This window comes from Quercus robur, chromosome 3, assembly GCF_932294415.1.
Source record: "Quercus robur chromosome 3, dhQueRobu3.1, whole genome shotgun sequence".
Lineage (NCBI taxonomy): Eukaryota > Viridiplantae > Streptophyta > Magnoliopsida > Fagales > Fagaceae > Quercus > Quercus robur.
In genome coordinates this window covers 60,544,658-60,563,333 of record NC_065536.1, presented here as the reverse complement: position 1 = coordinate 60,563,333, position 18,676 = coordinate 60,544,658, and the positions used below count along the sequence as shown (strand labels likewise).

At 33.4% G+C, this 18,676-nt stretch overlaps 1 pseudogene; it reads left to right on the top strand.

The window, feature by feature from the left end:
• The first annotated feature begins 6,784 nt into the window (after window positions 1-6,784).
• On the top strand, window positions 6,785-18,676 carry LOC126718688 (AMP deaminase-like; annotated as a pseudogene).

The following is an 18,676-nucleotide window of genomic DNA, read 5'->3' as shown; positions in this document are numbered from 1 at the left end:
TGATTAATGTCTTCTCAATAATTCATCTCTATCTAAAGGACAACGACTATCATCATCATAAAAAATAAATAAAAAAATCTATTGTTGATGCATGTCTTCTCATATTCCTCTCTATCTGAATGACAGTCACTACAACTAATTCTTCTTCAATGATAATATTTATAAATAATAATAAAAAAAAACCCATAAATGCAGTGATGATGCATGTCTTCTCAAAATTCTTCTCTATCTAAATGATAACTACTATTGCATGGCTGTGGACATCAATGTCGATATATGACACTATGACAGGATGAGGAGGTGTTATTTTTATTTTTCTTGACTTCCATATTAGCTTAATGGATGAGGAGATCTCCATCAAATTCTACCTACCAATATTATTGGATGTCTCTATGACATTAGCATTTAGCACAATTCTTTCCATCACAATATATTAAGTTTTTCGATTAAACTTAATATATAATTGTATTGAATTTAATTTTTCTTTTAAAAAAAATGTAACATTGTTTTTGATTTATTAGTTAATGCAACAATGTGTTTGAATTTAATTAAGAAATCTAATTTACAATACCTAAAATTTTACCATTACTCATTAGTGCGATGTTAGAATTTTAGTTCAAATTGTAAAATTTCGCACTATATACCTTTAAATAAAAGTGTACAAGTGGTAATTTTTTTGGGTTAAGTAACAACTGGGCAAATACAACAATTTATATCACTTTAGTTTGTTTGTTTAAGATTAGGGTTTGACTAAGGAGAAATTATAAGATCCAAATGGTGGACAAGTAATGTGGTCCACCCATTCTACTAAAAAACTTCCACTTGTTTAAAATTGTTAGTTAGAAAATTTTTTTAAACAGAAATTAATTACTGACTCAGCAATTTTAAACAAGTAGAAGTTTTTTAGTGGAATGGTGGACAAGTGACGTGGTCTACCAAAAGACTCTATAATTTCTCCTAACTAAGAGCATCTCCAATAGCCTCTCTAAACCCAAAATTTGGAGAGCAAATCCATAAAAACGTGCTTCAACAGTCTCTCTAATTCACTGTTCATTAGCAAAAAATTGGTTGCTAATGAACAGTAGCTCTCTAAGTCTGATAACCTACTATTCATGAGCAAAAGAATTAATTCGAATAAAATATTCAACTATCAATTAAAATATTGAATTTTTACTCAATAATCACAATGGTAACAACAAAACTATTTTAGATCTTTTCTCTCAAACATCTCTAAATTCAATCTTAATCAAAATACAAACTCAAAAACACAATCTTAAAATTAATCAAATCATAACAATAAAAAAATAATAAAATAAAAAAAAGGAGACAAAAGCCATCTGACCCACGATGGAGCAAGCAAGCAACCCACGGTGGAGCAAAAAAGAGACAACGCTTGCCTGTGTCCTTCAATCAACGGTGGAGCAAGCAATCGCTTGTTCTTAATTTCTCTGTTTCTTATCACTGTAGAGAGTGTTCTAGAAAAGTAGAAATAAAAAAAAATTTAAAAAAAAAAAAAAAAAAAAGAGAGAGAGTTAGAGAAAGAATGAGAGAGCCGAAGAAAGTGAAAGTGAGATCCAGAATGAGCTAGAAAAAGAAAAAGAAGGGTAGATAGAGATGGGAGTGGGATAGGTGTGTGGTGGAGAAAAAACCAAGAGAGAGAGAGAAAAAAAAAGTATGGATATAATTAAGTTTGGAAAAATAATATAAAAAATAAGAAATGACAATTAAAAAATGCTACCACAATATTTTTATAATAAATTTTAAGTAATATTAGCTAATATTTGTGAATAAAAAAATGATTTCAATAGTGGATTCAAATTAGAACTAGGAACAACTTTTCACATAAGATTTTGATGTGATTCGTATGAAAGTATTGTGAAAAATATTGTGAATATAACATTTTTCATTGAAAAATATAATTGTTGGGAATGAATATAGGAAGAATAAATGATGATAAAAAATAATAAATAATGAATGAAGAAATAATATTTAAATGAGATGGAGAAAATGATAAAGAGTCTGTTGGAAAGTCCATTTGAAAAAGTAAGTAAGCGAAAGGTAAAATGAATTGTTCACTCTCCAAATAATACAAAAATTTGAAGAAGCTGTTGGAGATGCTCTAAGAAAACTAGAGTTAACACCTCAAATTTTTTCAATAGAGATGACTCAACTAAGATTTTTATTTTATTTGTATGTGTGAAAAATACAAATTACACCCTTTAAATTTGTTCAAAATGCTTTAATTCCCATTTTTCGTCAAAAGTGGTCCTTCCGTCCATCCGATTAAAAATTTGTCCATAATGGTCCAACTAAGCAAATTGGAGTACAACTCCTCCGGGCTTTTTAAAGATATGGGCTCAACTAAGAAAATTTGGAAAACCTTCTTGGGCCACAATTCATCATGGCTCCATGGAAAGAATTATGGGAGGGGAAACAACCATTAGGATTGCCCAATTCTCATCACTCATTGTTCACATTTTGTGGAACCTACGTCATTTCTACTTGTTTAACTTGGTTTTCTTTCTTGCTTTTTATCGCTCATAACTTAAAGAAATTAGTTAAGAGGGAGTGAAAATGAGAACACAAATTAGTTTTCTGATCATGGATTATGAGTTATAGTGGCAATATTGTAATTCTCTAGAGCCAAGTGGGTCCTACCCGTAAGTCAAGTCACATCAAGTGCCGGAGCAATAATGAACTCCAATGGGGGCAGAACTACTGTTCACTACTAATGTTTTGATTAAAATTTTTAATCTTTCTTAGTGGCTGTTTTGATTATAATGTTTTGATTATCATTAGAGAACATTGTTAGTGGCTGTAGTCTTTCTTCGTTGGTCCCATAGCTTGACATAAAGTTGAGTTTTTGGTTTGGAATACTCACTGAGAATTTCCAGCCAAACATAACAAAGAATAAAGTTATGGGAAATTTTGAGTTAGAGTTATAAGAATTGGATAATGAGTTTGAGTGAGGAGATTTAAGTGATGAATGTTGAGATATGAGTGACCTCCAAACCAAATATAGCCTTAGGATTCAAATCCTCTCTTTCTCAATTATCAATATATTTTTTTCATAAGGCAGGTTTTTTTTTTTTTTTTTAAGTAATAATTGGGCAAATACGGTACCATATACCACTTCAGGCTAAATTTTAGATATGATCCCAACTAAGAAAATTAGAGAATTTTGCTTGGCCATTGATTCATTGTGATTTTTTTTTTTCTCTCTCTCTTTAATTGTAAGTCCAATATGTATACGAGAGTGGATCATAAGTTATAGGCGGGGGAGGAGGGTTGTTTTTTTTTTTTTTTTTTTTAGGGCCACACCTTTTATCTCTTTCAATCTTTTTTTATTTTTTAGGGTCGGCCCTATGGGGAGTTGGGCAAAGAAAGAAGAATGGCTGACACACTTGATTTCTTGTACAAATTGAAGCCATATGGCCCAATTGGTGTACATTATTTATTTACCACTGGTCCAGTATTAATCATCGTATCCTATCATCATAGACCCTTAAAAAATAAATGAAAACAAGATATAGATATAATCCACCTAAGGGGGCCTTCATGATCTGGGCCGCTGTAGGGCCGTCCTACCCTAATTTCATTTTGATCTTATTTTAAACATCCAGCCCAAAATATGAGTTTTTTTTTTTTTTTTTTAAATAAAAAAAAATCAATTATAAGAGTGAATTGGCATATATTATAAGAGCTGTTCTTACAATTATGACGTGACAGAGTGTTATTGGTGAAGAAAAAATAGTAAGTCTATGTGTAAATGATGATTAACCACTCACAACCTACCATATCATAATTATGACTAAATAATTGTAAAGTAATTTGTTATTCTAAAACTACTCTTAGCATAATATTAAAAAAAAATTACGTAATTTATCATTTTGTTACACTTCCATCACTTTTATTGGATGAAAAATGACAATATAGGCATCATGTGAGCCAAAACAAGTGTACAAATACAATCACTGATTCTCAAACAAACACACATGTTCATGTGGTAAAATCAAAGTAAGTTGAAGAACTTGGGGGGTTGGAGAAGTGTAATGCTAGTAGTTGAGAAAAGTTAAGTAAACTAGTTTTTGAGAGAATCGACAAGATTTTGAAAAGGTGGCACTTTAAGTGCCGTATATAACCTTTAACGTGATATGCTAAAATAGTAGATGGAATCATGGGAAAAGCATACACTTTTCAACTTTATCCAAGTAAGCATACATATTTAAAAGCATACACATTTCAAGATAGCAAAAAAAAATCCCACTAAATACAAACACTTACAACATTACAATTCATGTCCAAAAAAAAAAAAAAAGAAGCAATTCAGCATTTTATTATGATTTTCTCAAAAAAAAAAAACATTTTATTGTGATAATGCATGAAAACCACACCAAGTGGCAAGTGAAAGGGAATTTCGAGACTTTCTAGAGAGAAAAAAAAATTGTTACAAAATGCTAACACATGAAATTGAAAAAAAAAAACAAAAAAACAAAACGCACACACACAAATATTAAAGGGTTAAAAAAAAGTTTGACTTACTTCCAGTACTTTTTTAATTGGAGTTTCCTTTTGTTTTAATGAAAAACAGTCATATCACCCACTTACTGAATAAAATGTAGAGATTAAAGCCCACTACCTCTTACTATTGTGTATTTAAAACAAAAAGAGATTTCCAATTAAAAAAGTATTGAAAGTAAGAAAAAAAAAATACAAGAAATTCATCGAGTGAAATTAATATACCTTTCGCACGTACCCAAATATGACAGCTTTGTCTTGCCAAAATGAGGTTGAATTGGATTATTTGGGTTTGGATCTAAATAAACTAGTTATAGTGAGTAGAGATCAAAAATAGGTAGGACTTCCCATCAAAAATAATATATATATATATAGGTAGGACTAAAAAAATTTAGTAAGAACTTTTATAAGAAGCTTAAGAAAATGTACTCAATGTTGATAGTAAATTCAACATCGTAAAATATTTTGTGATTGATAAGTGTACCTTGAGCTAATGGATAGTATAGTCCAAAATTTTCATGTAATTAAAAGAAATTTAATTTAACTTTAGTATACAATAAAATGGAATAATAAAAAAATTAGAATTTTAAATTTATAATAACTATAGTTTAATATAAATAGATAAAATGTTGCCATATATTTAAAAATGAAAGAGTTGTTTTATTTATTTATTTATATATATATATATATATATATATATAAAGAAGAAGAAGAAGAAAACGAATCAATTGGATTAACTCACGAGTCACAATTCGACTTAACTTGACCAATTATTTAAATGAGTATTGTGGGGACCGGCCCAAAATAACAGGCTGGCTGGGCCCTAGGCCCGTCCGAGGAGTCAGCATGGTCCAAGCAATCTTTATTCAGGCCTACTGGGACAAAGAAAATATGTCCGAGGAGTAATTTCTCCTCGGATGCTGCAAATTCCGGAGCAAAAGTACATCCTAGCCACTACAGTTAATCTTCCCAATACGTAAAATGGAAGGAAACCCAAAAAATCTCAGCAAAGACTATCACCACCATATTAAATGCATTGCAACTACTATCCTGGCCGCATTAATGAGGAGAAGAGCCCTGAACAATGCTACCTTGGCTACCGTAACTCACAAAGAATTTAAAGGGGTGTCTGATGGGACAGGTGCTCAAGTGGGGGTTTGGATGATCAACAAATGTAAAGCCTAGATGATATGAAAGGACCTATATAATATGTAAAAGTCCCCCGAGGGAGGGGACGGTGAAAAAAAGAGAGGGAGAGAATACTGTAGAGAAGCCAAACTGCATTGATCAGTATCTATTAATCAAGTTGGCATTTTTGTTCTTGTTTAGGTATTCCCTAAACCCATGCATCAGACCGTTTAAACCAACTGAAACCGAGTTCCTCAACCCATACTCTACAAAAATTCATTGTGTGGGATCTTTTGGACCAAGACTTGAGCAACAAGGATTGGGCTACCAAATTGTTCCCCTACAAGTATAATAAATAGTTATCCATAGTAGTTTTCATGAGAAAATCAAGTATAATTGTGCTTGTTTAAATTTATTTATTTATTATTTAGAATGAATAAGAATACGATTGTATCTAAAAAAAATTTATAAATAAACTATACAAACTCAAAAAAAAGAAAGAAAAATCAATTTCAAGTCTCAAGCAATATTGTTAATTCCATTTTAGTGCATGTTTTGATGTGTTTATTGAAACATAAAATTTTGGTATTGATTAATTCCGACCTATCGTTTTGAAATTATCGCTAGTATATATAGATAGGTAAACACAAATACATTGTTAACATCTACATTTAATTATCGTCAATGAAATAATAAGAATAAAATCAAAACAACATAATTTTTGTTTTTATTTATTTATAGAATCAAACTGAAATTTGACCGTAATGACCGATGTGGGATTGGCAAAAATAACCTGAAATGGATCATAATTTAACCTAAAGTGGAACGATGCAATTTTTCCTCTCAATTTGTTTACTAATATGGAATGCTAAGATCACAATTTTTGCTATAATTTACTTATATAGTAAACTGTGAGTAGTAGAGTAAAAGTAATGAGCTCATAACTCAATCATTCATAACTTGTCACGTAAATAAACTGTAAAAAAGATTGTGTTTCCAGCATTACTCTTTTCCACGAGAAAGGAAGGGAAATCCACAGAAGTGGAACAATGGTCTCAAGTCTCAATTGGCTCAATCCAGGTCGAGGCACACTTTCTATTTTTCATTTAAAAACAAATAAATTTGGACTTTTCCCACGCACGAAAGCCATGGCTCGAACATCGAAGTCCAACCCTGATATAAAAAGGCCTACGAATCATTTCAATGGACAGAAGAAGTACTACTACCAGCAAAACAATTGCAGTGACAGTCCCTCACTCCACTCTTCGACTCTCACACTCGCTCATCACATAGGGTTTCCCGTTTTCTGAAAATTCTTCAACAAGGTTCACGAAGAACCACTTTCTCATGGATTCGTCTTCAGCTTCGTCTCTGCAACTAGCCATGGCGGCCTTGGTGGGAGCCTCGTTCATGGCCATCTCCGCCTTCTACTTCCACAAGCGCAGCGTCGACCAGGTCCTCAACCGCCTCATCGAGATCCGCCGTAACCGCCCTCTCAATGCCGTTAACAACCACGAAGACGAAGAAGAAGAAGGCGAAGAAGCAGAGGAGGAGATAGACGGCGACGGAGGCTCCGGTTCCGACGAGGAAATGGTGATCGATCGGAAAATGTGGTCCCGGGACCTTTCGAAGTCGCTCGACGAGAACTCGCTTCGCGGCTATAGAATCTCGTCGTCGCTGCCCAATGTGGCTCCCGGAAACGATTTGTTGGATGAGAACCACAAGTTCGATCAGCCGATGAGAGCTCGAGCCAAAATTTATGCTGCTACATCGCTCGATAAACTCAATTTGATCCCCTCGGGGCTTCCGCCTCTTCGATTTGATCAGAGAGATGGTATGAAACTATGAATTTTCTCCTTCAATTTTAAAATTAATTTGATTTTTCAGTGATATATTCTTTGCAAAATAGTTTGAGAAAATTCATTTTTATAGAAGAGAGATTAAGATAATGCTAACTGTCAAATTTGTAACCAGTAAGCAAGATTAGCTTGTCTAACTAGGAAAAAGAATGCAATGTTTGTGCAATTAAGTTGAATCAATAGTTGCTTAGGGTGTAAATTAATATTCATTTTGAAGTCGATTGAAGACGTAACAGAGAATATGACATTGGATAGAATACAATTGCAGAAAAGATTACGTGTGGCCGACCCTGACTAGCTTGAAATTTTGGCTTAGTAACATTTTTAGAAGTAGTAAAAAGGGCACGTCAATTAAGGAAGTGACAGAAAGTATGAATTTGGACAAAATAGAATGAAGGAAAGGAATACATGTGGTCGACCCTGACTAATATGTTGAGTATCCATACGCGACCCCAAAAAATATGGGACTAAGGCTTTGTTGTTGTTGTTTTTAACTACTACCCAAAAAATCTAAAAAAGAATGAAAGAAGAGAAAACAAAATGAAAAAGAAGCTGAATTCTAATTGCTGTGATTAATACAGTTCTAATGTTGCCAACATAAGCCCCTGATTGCTTGATCTTGATGTGTAAATGCTATTTGAATCCTAAAGAGCAGCACATTTTGTTATGCTTTGGCTGTTTGCAGGACTGGATCGATTTGTTAATCATTCTGCAAAGTATACGAGGGTGGCATCTGTTGGTAGGCTAGTGACGCCAAGGTCCCCCGGTGGCAATGCTTTTGATGATGAAGGGGATTCAGACGACGATGGAACCGAGCTTACAAATGGAGAAGACATGCTTTTTGACTATGGAAACATAGATTCTCCAATTGATTTCACAAATGCACAAGTATGTGTAGTTATATCAACTTATTCATATTTTAATACGCTTTAGCTTGAATTTTAAAAATGTTGTATTTAGTTTTAGAAAGTAAATCAGTCAGTTTACCAAAACTAGGTTATGTATGCTACTGAATTTATTAAAATTAGCACAATGGCCTTGAAAATAAACTTTAATCTTGTGTCTGTTTTGTTATTCATTACTATGTGAGTAATGTCAATGTTGAGAAAAATACCAAACTGTATATATATATATATATATATATATAACAACAGCAGTCTTAGATTACTTATTAAAAAAAAAAAAAAAAACAGCCTTTAGACATATATTGCTAAGTTAATAAGCTTTATAGGTTTTGAGATAATATGGTAAGGCTCTTATCAAAAAAAAAGAAAAGAAAAGATAATATGTTAAGGCTCAAGTATCTTTTTTCCCCCCCTCTGTTTACAACAATAGGGGGCGGGGGGGGGGGGGGGTGGGGAAATCAAACTTAGGTTCTCAACTGGGTAGTGTTATTGATCCACAAGGCACTTGGTTCCATAGTGTAGTTATATAATCTTTATTAATACCACTATGGTATCAACTGTGAGGATGTATTTATGATTAATTGAGAAACACTATGACCTTACTTGAACAGGATCTGTTCACTTATAAAAAATTAAAAAAAAAAAAAAAAGATTAATTGAGGAACAAAATTCATTGGACCAAGGCCAATCTTATGTGCGAAAAACGTCAACGGATTGTAGCAATATATAAGTTTCTCAGTTTTCTATGTCTTTATAGTCATTGTTTATATACAATCTGTGATAACCAAAAAAAAAAAAAAAAAAAAAAAAAAAAAGAGTATCCAGAATAAATCTGTTTTGCCGTTGATGGATTTGCAGGATGTAAATTCAAACAACGAAAAAACTTGCAGCATTCAAAAAATAGATGAAGATAGGAAGTGTATACAAGATAAAATGTGTATGGCAACTGCAACTGAAGCAAAAGCTAGTGTAGATCTGCATGGTGATGGAAAGGTAGATACACCTTCAGTGCACATGGTGGGGAATGATCCTAATTTTGAAAACACCGTTTTAGCTCTAAGAGCAACACTCCATGGTATTTTTAAATTCCTTTTTCCACGTATTTTGTTGGAGATCTGTCTCTCTTATTGCCTCAAATTTTGTTGAAAATTGAATTTGTTGGCTATATTATTTGCTGACTTACCCATTGGTGGCATTCAAAAATCTACTTTTTTACTCTACTTAATTGCAATTATATGTGGAAGAAGAAATGTGTTTTTAATAGTTACAGAGAATAGGCTTATTCAACCTCTGTAAATGCATGGTTGTTTTAATATTATTATTTGAAGAAGGGACTAATTACATGATGCCTATTTCTCTATTTCTCTTGTAAGAACATGTGAGGTTGGAGTCAACAAGCAGAGAAGAGGAAGAAGTACAAAAAATGATTTGTGAATGTTTAGATTTGCGTAAAAATTATGTCTATAGGGAACTGGTTGCTCCATGGAAGAAGGAAACTGAGGGGAAATCTAGTGCATCCAATATGAACAGTGATCCCTTTCACTTTGAACCTGTTGAAGCAACAGCTGTGAGTCATTTTTTGCTTGTTCATGGTGTGAAATTTTTAAAGATTTTTTCCCTGATACGTATGAAAGCTATGTGAATGTTTACATTCAAGTACAGTCATTCATTTGTTTGATGCTTTCTGATTTTCCAAGCAGCACCGTTTCAAAATGGTAGATGGAGTTGTACATGTTTATGCAAGTGAAAATGGTAAGCATTGCAAAGTAATTCATTGTTCAGTAAAATAAATATTCTTTGTCAAATACTTAATTAAATGTATTTTTGTGTTAGCATTTAGTTTTTGGATTATAAGAATATTAAAGCTCCCTCTCTCTATTATAACACAGATACTATAGATCTTTTCCCTGTTGCAAGTTCAACAAGATTTTTCACTGATCTGCATCAACTCCTAAAAATAACATCTCTTGGAAATGTTCGCTCTTCATGCCATCATAGACTACGATTTCTTGAGGAGGTAGCATCCTGCAATCCCTGTTTTGAACTTCTATTTTGTGTTCTTCATTTAGCCAATGTATATCACTTATACCTGAACATCATACAGAAATTCCGCCTTCATCTGTTAGTAAATGGAGATACTGAGTTTCTGCTTCAAAAGAGTGCGCCACACCGTGATTTTTACAATGTCAGAAAGGTTGATACACATGTGCATCATTCTGCATGCATGAACCAGAAACATCTCCTACGCTTCATCAAGTCAAAGCTAGGAAAAGAACCTGATGAGGTTGAAACTGTTTTTTTTTGCCCCTCCAAACTGTTTGTTTAGTGAATTAGGTCTATCTTTAGTTTCAACCAACATTGGTTGTGTCAACTATGGGCAGTGCTGGTTTAATATGTCTTACAAACTTTCTCTCCCTTTTCAATTTATTTTTGTTGATGCTTCTTAATTACACTATAACTACATTGGACAGGTTGTCATATTCAGAGATGGAAAGTATATGACACTTAAGGAAGTTTTTGAGAGCTTGGACTTGTCAGGGTATGCATTATTATAGTTATCTTGATTTTTGCTAGAAGAATTCTCTCTCTCCCTCTCTCTGTGTGTGTTTTTGCATGTGTGTCCTTGTTTATCTAAACTGAAGGCAATTGCAATGCAGGCATGATCTTAATGTTGATTTGTTGGATGTCCATGCTGATAAAAGCACATTCCATCGATTTGACAAATTCAACCTTAAGTATAATCCTTGTGGACAGAGCAGACTCAGAGAGATATTCTTAAAGCAGGACAATCTTATCCAAGGTTTGGTTCACAATAACAGTTTTAAAACTACTTGTTGCCTGCATAATCTTTGATGATTGCAATTTGGAATGAGAGTCAATTGCATTTGGAGAAACATTTGGAATTAGAACCAGCCTTTTGTTTTGTTCATTTTTTCTGTTCCTTTGTAATTGATATATTTTTTTTATTATAAGTTCCTATTTGGAAAATACAAACATGAATACATCATTTAGAACTCTAGATTTTCTTATGCCAGAATCTAACAGATACATTTACGACAATCGGATGTGTCATGTGTGCCTAATCTGGTTTTGCAATATTACTAGGTTAGTTAATTCAAATTGGTGAGGCATTTTGAAACTGAAAATATGATTTGTAAGGAAATGGAATTAACGTATTTTAGCATTATTGACTAGTGTAAGAAACGAAATAAGTTTGAATAAGCATGCTTAGCAGACTGTTGATCTTAATTACTTGGGTTATCTACATGAATATTTTCTTGCCATTGTACTTAAAACCATATGCTTTTAGGTCCTAATTATGCCTTCTCTAACTTCCTCTGGGTCCTTTCCCTTTTTGTTTTTTCATTTTAAATTTTATTTTGATGCTTACCTTTTGATTAATTTTGAATCAAATCACTCCAATATAGGGTGGGTAGGTACCTTGAGCCTAATTTTATATACAGGGTGATGCTTTAAACTTGACATCTCATATTTTGCAAATTTGGATTCATTATGTATTGGTTTAATTCTTTTTCTCTTCTGTTTTACTTTATCTGTATTTATATTGAACTGATTGTTATTTTTTTTGTTTGGGTGAGTACTACAGGTCGGTTTTTGGCAGAAGTAACCAAGCAAGTTTTAGTTGATCTTGAAGCAAGCAAATACCAGGTTTATATCAATTATGATGTTAGAAGATATGAAATGTCAAATTTATTTCCGCCTTGTTCTCTCTCCTGTTTTATAGTATGCTCATGTTCATTATTGTTGGGTGTCTTGTCGATTTTTCTGGATAATCCTGCAGCTGCAGATATCTCAGCTTACCTAGTAATAACTTTTTACTGATTAGGTCTTTGAAAATACATTAGAGCAACTTGCAGGAAGGGATATGCATAATTTTTGCACCATCATATTCTGCTGCACTTAAATTTAAGCCAAATAGTCAGACTCTTATAGTTTCATGTACTTACATAGAGAGATTTTTTGTTCTTTTAAGAAGAGATTTTTTGTTCTTTTTAAAAAATAATTACATTGGAGTCTCTTAAAGCTTGCTGAACTCCTTGAATTTTGGCTACTATATCTGTACTTGCTGGGCAACTAGGTACAAAAGCCAAGATTTGATTGCAGATAGTTGCTATTTGTTTTGTAAACTTTTTAAATTTAAGAATTCTTTTTGCTCTCATCTGCTTAATTCCTTCTTATCATAATGGCAAGTGTTACACTTGCAATTAGTTTGGAAGTGAGTACCCCCCCTCCCCCACCAAAAAAAGAGTAAACTTGGCAGTATGCTTTGTTTGTAACTAAGGGGTTGATATGGAACATAGCATAAAATTTCAATAAAATAAATGATATGGAGAAAATTTTGGAACGTGAATAATCCAAAATGTGGACCATATCCTCTATCAGTGGGACATATGACTGCTGCATATATAAAATTGATTCCTTGTATGGAAAAATTTCTGTTGTGTAATTTCATTGATATTGGTTTTCGTTTTGGGCCTTTTGGCACACATATCTTAATCTTATCAGTTGTCTCCTAAGTATAACTCAATAGTAACACCAATTAGACTGTTGTTGGTCTCAAAAAGTTGGTCACTTTGAATTCTAAAGAACATATGTCATTCTGTCATTTTCAGATGGCTGAGTACAGGATTTCCATTTATGGAAGGAAACAAAGTGAATGGGACCAGATGGCGAGTTGGTTTGTTAATAATGCTATCTATAGTGAGACAGCTGTATGGTTAATTCAGGTAATCTATGTTTTCAGCCTTTTCTTCTGATAACTGCTTAGTATGTATGGCTAATTGTCTGTTCACTGTGCTGGTTCTTGTAAAATGATTTGTTCCACATTGCTGGTACCTCATGCTCATTATAATATTGTTTATAATCAACTTACTTTGTATGTTTATATGTGTATGTTTATATGTGTCTGTTTATATGTGTCATGCTTCTGTCTGTTATAGCATTATGGCGCAATTAATTGTTTATTTACTATTTATCACTTATTCAAATATGATTTTGAACAGGAGGTATATTGGACCAAATGGAATGAGGATAACAGAGGGGTGTGTGTGTGTGTGAGAGAGAGAGAGAGAGAGAGATTTAGTGTAACTTTCTTTAGTTTTGCATTCAGATATAGACATGGTCTTAATGGAATCCATTAGTATGGAACATTTTCTTTTCCATGTGAAATTCCTAGTATATGAAAGAGTAAAAAAGTGCTATTGTTGTTGTGGTTCACTCGGTGGCAAAAAGATCATGTGGAAAAGTAGCATCAGGCCATTTGATGTTACTCCAAATTAAAACCCGTGGTAATTAATAAACCCCATTCTGCATGGGGCATTATTCTAACATTGTAACATTTAATTAGTATGGAGCATTTTCTTTTCCATGTGAAATCCCTAGTATATGAAAGTGTAAAAAAGTACCATTGTTGTTGTGGTTCGCTCGGTGGCAAAAAGATCATGTGGAAAAGTAACATCAGGCCATTTGATGTTACTTCAAATTAAACTCGTGGTAATTAATAAACCTCATTCTGTGTGGGACATTATTCTAACATTGTAACATTTAATCATACTCCACATTTAGACTGTGGATAATTATTTTAATGTTAGTGTTTGTATTTGGAGCCTTATGGAATGAGATATATCAAAGATTTAGACAGCAATATGGCCTCTATTCTGAGTGGAAAAAAAAATCATTTTGAGTAGTCAATTTGGACCACCCTATTGCTTGTGATATTATGTATGAGAATTTATTAGAATCTGTACAAAATATATTTGTCCTGCACCTGTACGATCTTGAGCCTAATGATAATTTGTTTATCTTGTGATACATAAGAGATTGTGTTGGATACTTATTCTAACTGGTAATAAAAATGACATAATTTCGCATCAATGGTTCAAATCTATTTGGAGCATCACTTCTCTTAGGAACCTTTGCATGTTATCTTTACTGATGTATTATTAATTGCTACGTTCTCCTCAAAATTTCAGTGAGCTTTATAGTTCTATGTCCTTTTCATTAACTTCTTCACCCCCCCCCCCCCCCCCCCCCCCAAAAAAAAAAAAAATTATATCAACTGCATGTTATCTTTACCAATGTATTATTAATTGCTACTTTCTCCTTAAATTTTCAGTGAGTTGTATTTCTCTTTTTCATTAACATTTTTTCCCCAATATTTATATCAACTTTAATGTGCAGCTACCGCGGCTATATAATGTGTACAAGAAATTGGGAATTGTTACCTCTTTTCAGAATATTTTTAGATAACGTTTTTATTCCACTATTTGAAGTCACAGTGGATCCAAATTCTCATCCTCAATTACATTTGTTCCTGATGCAGGTTAGTTGAATATATCATATTTTTGTATATCCCCTTTTTATTTGACAATTTTATAATCATTCTACTTCTTGTTGATTCATATGGAGTTACACTAACTCAGCCAAAAAAAAAGAAAAAGACAGGGAGTTTCACTATATTCCTCATTCTTTCTTTTTGTTTCTTTTTCCATTTGTCTTTTGATAGTACTACTAGTGTTGTAGCTTCATAAAAAAATTGTTATTATAGATCTGTTTATTGCGTTTTACATTTTTTAAATAATTTTACATCTGAGATTTTACATCAACATAGCATTGTTTTTTCAGTTAAAAAAAGAAAAGATATATTGGCTTACAGTTACAATTATTGCTGCCATCCAATGTGATTATTTTTTGACTAATGCTGCATGATGCAACTGCCAGTTTGTCTTTCTATTTGACTGAAGTGGCTCCTCACCATGCTCTTTGAAGAACGATAGGGCCATAATTGTGGGATTGAGATCAGATGTGCTGGTTGCCGTCCCATGTCAGTTGGGAAGGTGTTATTAGCTTCACAAGTCTTAAACCATAACTTTTTCATGGTTACTTATGTCAAACACTTTTTTTTATTTAATTATCAAGAGTGATAAACCGTTGCAAGGTGTGTGGTGAACTTCATATTGCAAACCTCTAAAGAACTGTTGACATATTCAGCAATTCCAAAATGGTATGTGTTGACTATTTTTTGATATTGTTGGCCATATCAGCTGACCCATGTGTTGAAGTCGATGATACCATAACTACTCAATGGAGCCTTGGTTCCATTACTTGGGGTCAGCCACAAATCCTTTCTCCATATGCCTAAGCCTGAATCATACACTTGGCAATCATTTCTTCTGTCATTACCCACCCTTCATTTTTCTGCATTTTTTATTGTCCCTTTCTCTTTAAGTTGAATTAAAGCACTTGTTTAAATTGTTTACTTATAGGTCCTACAAATAGGTCCTCGTGTTGAAGGCCAAACCATCCTAGATAATTGTTCCTCATTTTGTCTATGTGTGTGCCTCCTTACCCTTGGGAATGCATTTATTTATTAGGGTCTGTTTGGATACTGCTTATTGCTGAAAACTGAAAACACTGTAGCAAAATAATTTTTAAATGTGTGAATAGTGCCGTGGGACCCAGTTTTAAAGTTAAATTTGCATTTTTTTCCAAGTTGTGGGTCCTATGAATAGTGCCCATGGACCCACAGAAATGAAACGCGGATGCACTGGATAGCGCAAAATGCACTATCCAAACTCACACTTAATCTACTTTAACCTCTTTGTTTCTGTTGTATTGGATTGTTACCAATTATGAGACCATGGATGAAAATAAGCATTTCCTATTTTTTATGATTACATACCCTTCATACCATCCAACTTTTTCTTGACATTTCTTTTTACTCTAGGGGCATAATAAGATTAGTTGATTTTCAATTCAGGTGGTGGGTTTCGATCTTGTAGATGATGAAAGTAAACCAGAACGGCGTCCTACTAAGCATATGCCTACACCGGCCGAATGGACCAATGAGTTCAATCCTGCATATTCCTACTATGCTTATTACTGCTATGCAAACTTGTATACTCTCAACAAGGTATTCTTATATTTTATCTTCTCAGCAAACTACACCTTGTCCTCTTACATTCTACAAATTCTCACCCTTCTTTTACTATATTGCATTATTTTACCCTACCTAAGAAAAAAAAATCGGTAGAAATTTATATCACGCTCTTGTCTTCTTCTTTTTTCAGCTTCGTGAATCAAAAGGAATGCCAACAATAAAACTTCGGCCCCACTGTGGAGAGGTTTTTGTCTTCTACTGTTGTTTATGTTTTTATTCTTTTACGTTTACTAAGATGCTTATGATTTTTGGAACCTTTGCAGGCGGGTGATGTTGACCATTTGGCTGCTGCTTTCCTTCTATGCCATAATATATCTCATGGGATTAATCTGCGAAAATCTCCAGTTTTGCAGTACTTGTATTACCTTGCACAGGTTCACCCACTTGTTTTTGCTTTCTGTCTTGTATTTGTTTATTTTCATTTTAGTTTTCCTTGCTAGCCAGTATGTCATAATCTGCTGTCCTAAAGTAATTCTCTTTTATCTTTTCAGATTGGTTTGGCCATGTCACCTCTGAGCAATAACTCCCTTTTCTTGGACTATCATCGCAACCCTTTTCCAATGTTCTTCCAGCGTGGCCTAAATGTCTCGCTCTCAAGTGATGACCCTTTGCAAATCCATTTAACAAAAGAAGCTCTTGTGGAAGAGTATAGTGTTGCAGCACAGGTTGGTTAACTACTATTTTCTATCATTGGTCATTGTCATTTATCTCTTATAGAATGAAATTTTGCAGGTCTGGAAGCTCAGTGCTTGTGACCTCTGCGAGATAGCTAGAAATTCTGTCTATCAGTCTGGATTTTCACATTCAGCAAAGGTGAGGGACTTGACAAACAACAATCTTTTGAGTTGGCCTATACAAATCTGAAGAAAGAAAAAATCATGCACAAACTGAAATTAATTTGTGAATCTGAAACTTTATGTTTCAGGAAAGTGTCCATAACTCCAACATGTCTACTTTTTACCTATTAGAAAGACCTATTAGAAAGTTGAATATTTTGAACGCTTGGAAAATCATACTCATAATGATTGTGCTTTATGCTACAACGCAAGCAAAAGGAAATATGCTATATTAGTTAGGGTCCATTTGGGATAACTTATTTTCATTTGCTTATATTTTGGCTTAAAAAATAAGTTGGGTAAAAGTACAGCTGAATCTAGCAAAAGTTAGTCTTTAAAAAGTTGTGCATAAGCTAGTGGTGAATTTTTAAGCTTGTTCAAACACACACGGACTCTAGAATGATACATTTAAAAAAAGAAGAAGATGACTTAGGGCCATTGCCTGGTACACTGGCAAGGTCTTTGGGTGTCAAGCACTTGTGCATGGGTTCAAGTTTTGTGAGTGTTCACTTCATGCAAGAATAGGATCATCATGCCCATGCCACCCCTCGCATGACTCCACCTAAGTGGGACTTGCACTAGGAATAGTATTAAGTTATAACCTGAGGTAATGAGCTCTAACTCAAACTTTACATCCTCAATTATGTGATAGAGGTTAAAGTCATCCGTTCATGATTCACCAGATGCATGTGTAACTTCATAATAAAATGTGTTGTGTATCCAACCTGATATTGAGCTACGTTTCTTTAACATACAACTGATAGAAAGTTGCTTAAGGAGATGGTTCCATGAATTCCACTGCTCCCATATTTGGGGAAGGAGATTAAAGTTCTTGCTATGAATTGGTGTATCCTTTTAACCTTTCCAAACACCTACTCCCTTTTGTTCTCTATTTGGGTCTGCAATTTGCTGCTGTGTTTTTGGCATGGAGAAGCAGAATAATTACCCAAAGTTGGTATTTAAATAGCAATTCTAATAATGATTATGATAATATTCCTCTTACAGTTGCATTGGCATGGTGATAAATATTTCTTGACTGGCCCTGAAGGAAATGATATTCACAAAACAAATGTTCCCCAATTAAGGATTAAATTTCGATATGAGGCAAGTTTTATGATTATTGATATAAACCATAAAATGCAATCGGTTCGATGTCTGTTGTTTCCAGCTAATGAGATAGATGTTTTGCAGACATGGAAGGATGAGATGCAGTATGTCTACTCAGAAAAAGCCAGCCTTCCTGAAGAAATAGTCCCATGAAGAAAACAATATAGATTTCACTGTATCCTGGTAGCCAATGATGCTAATGAAATGTGGAGTTAAATTAGGGTTGATGTCAATATTTATAATGGCTTATAACTGCCAAATTCTGTTGTAAATTTATTTAAGACCCTTCTTCTGAGTTCTAAGTTCTAATTCACTGCTTCATTCAATAGAAAAGTAATAGAGTAGTAGTTTCTAGAGGGAAAA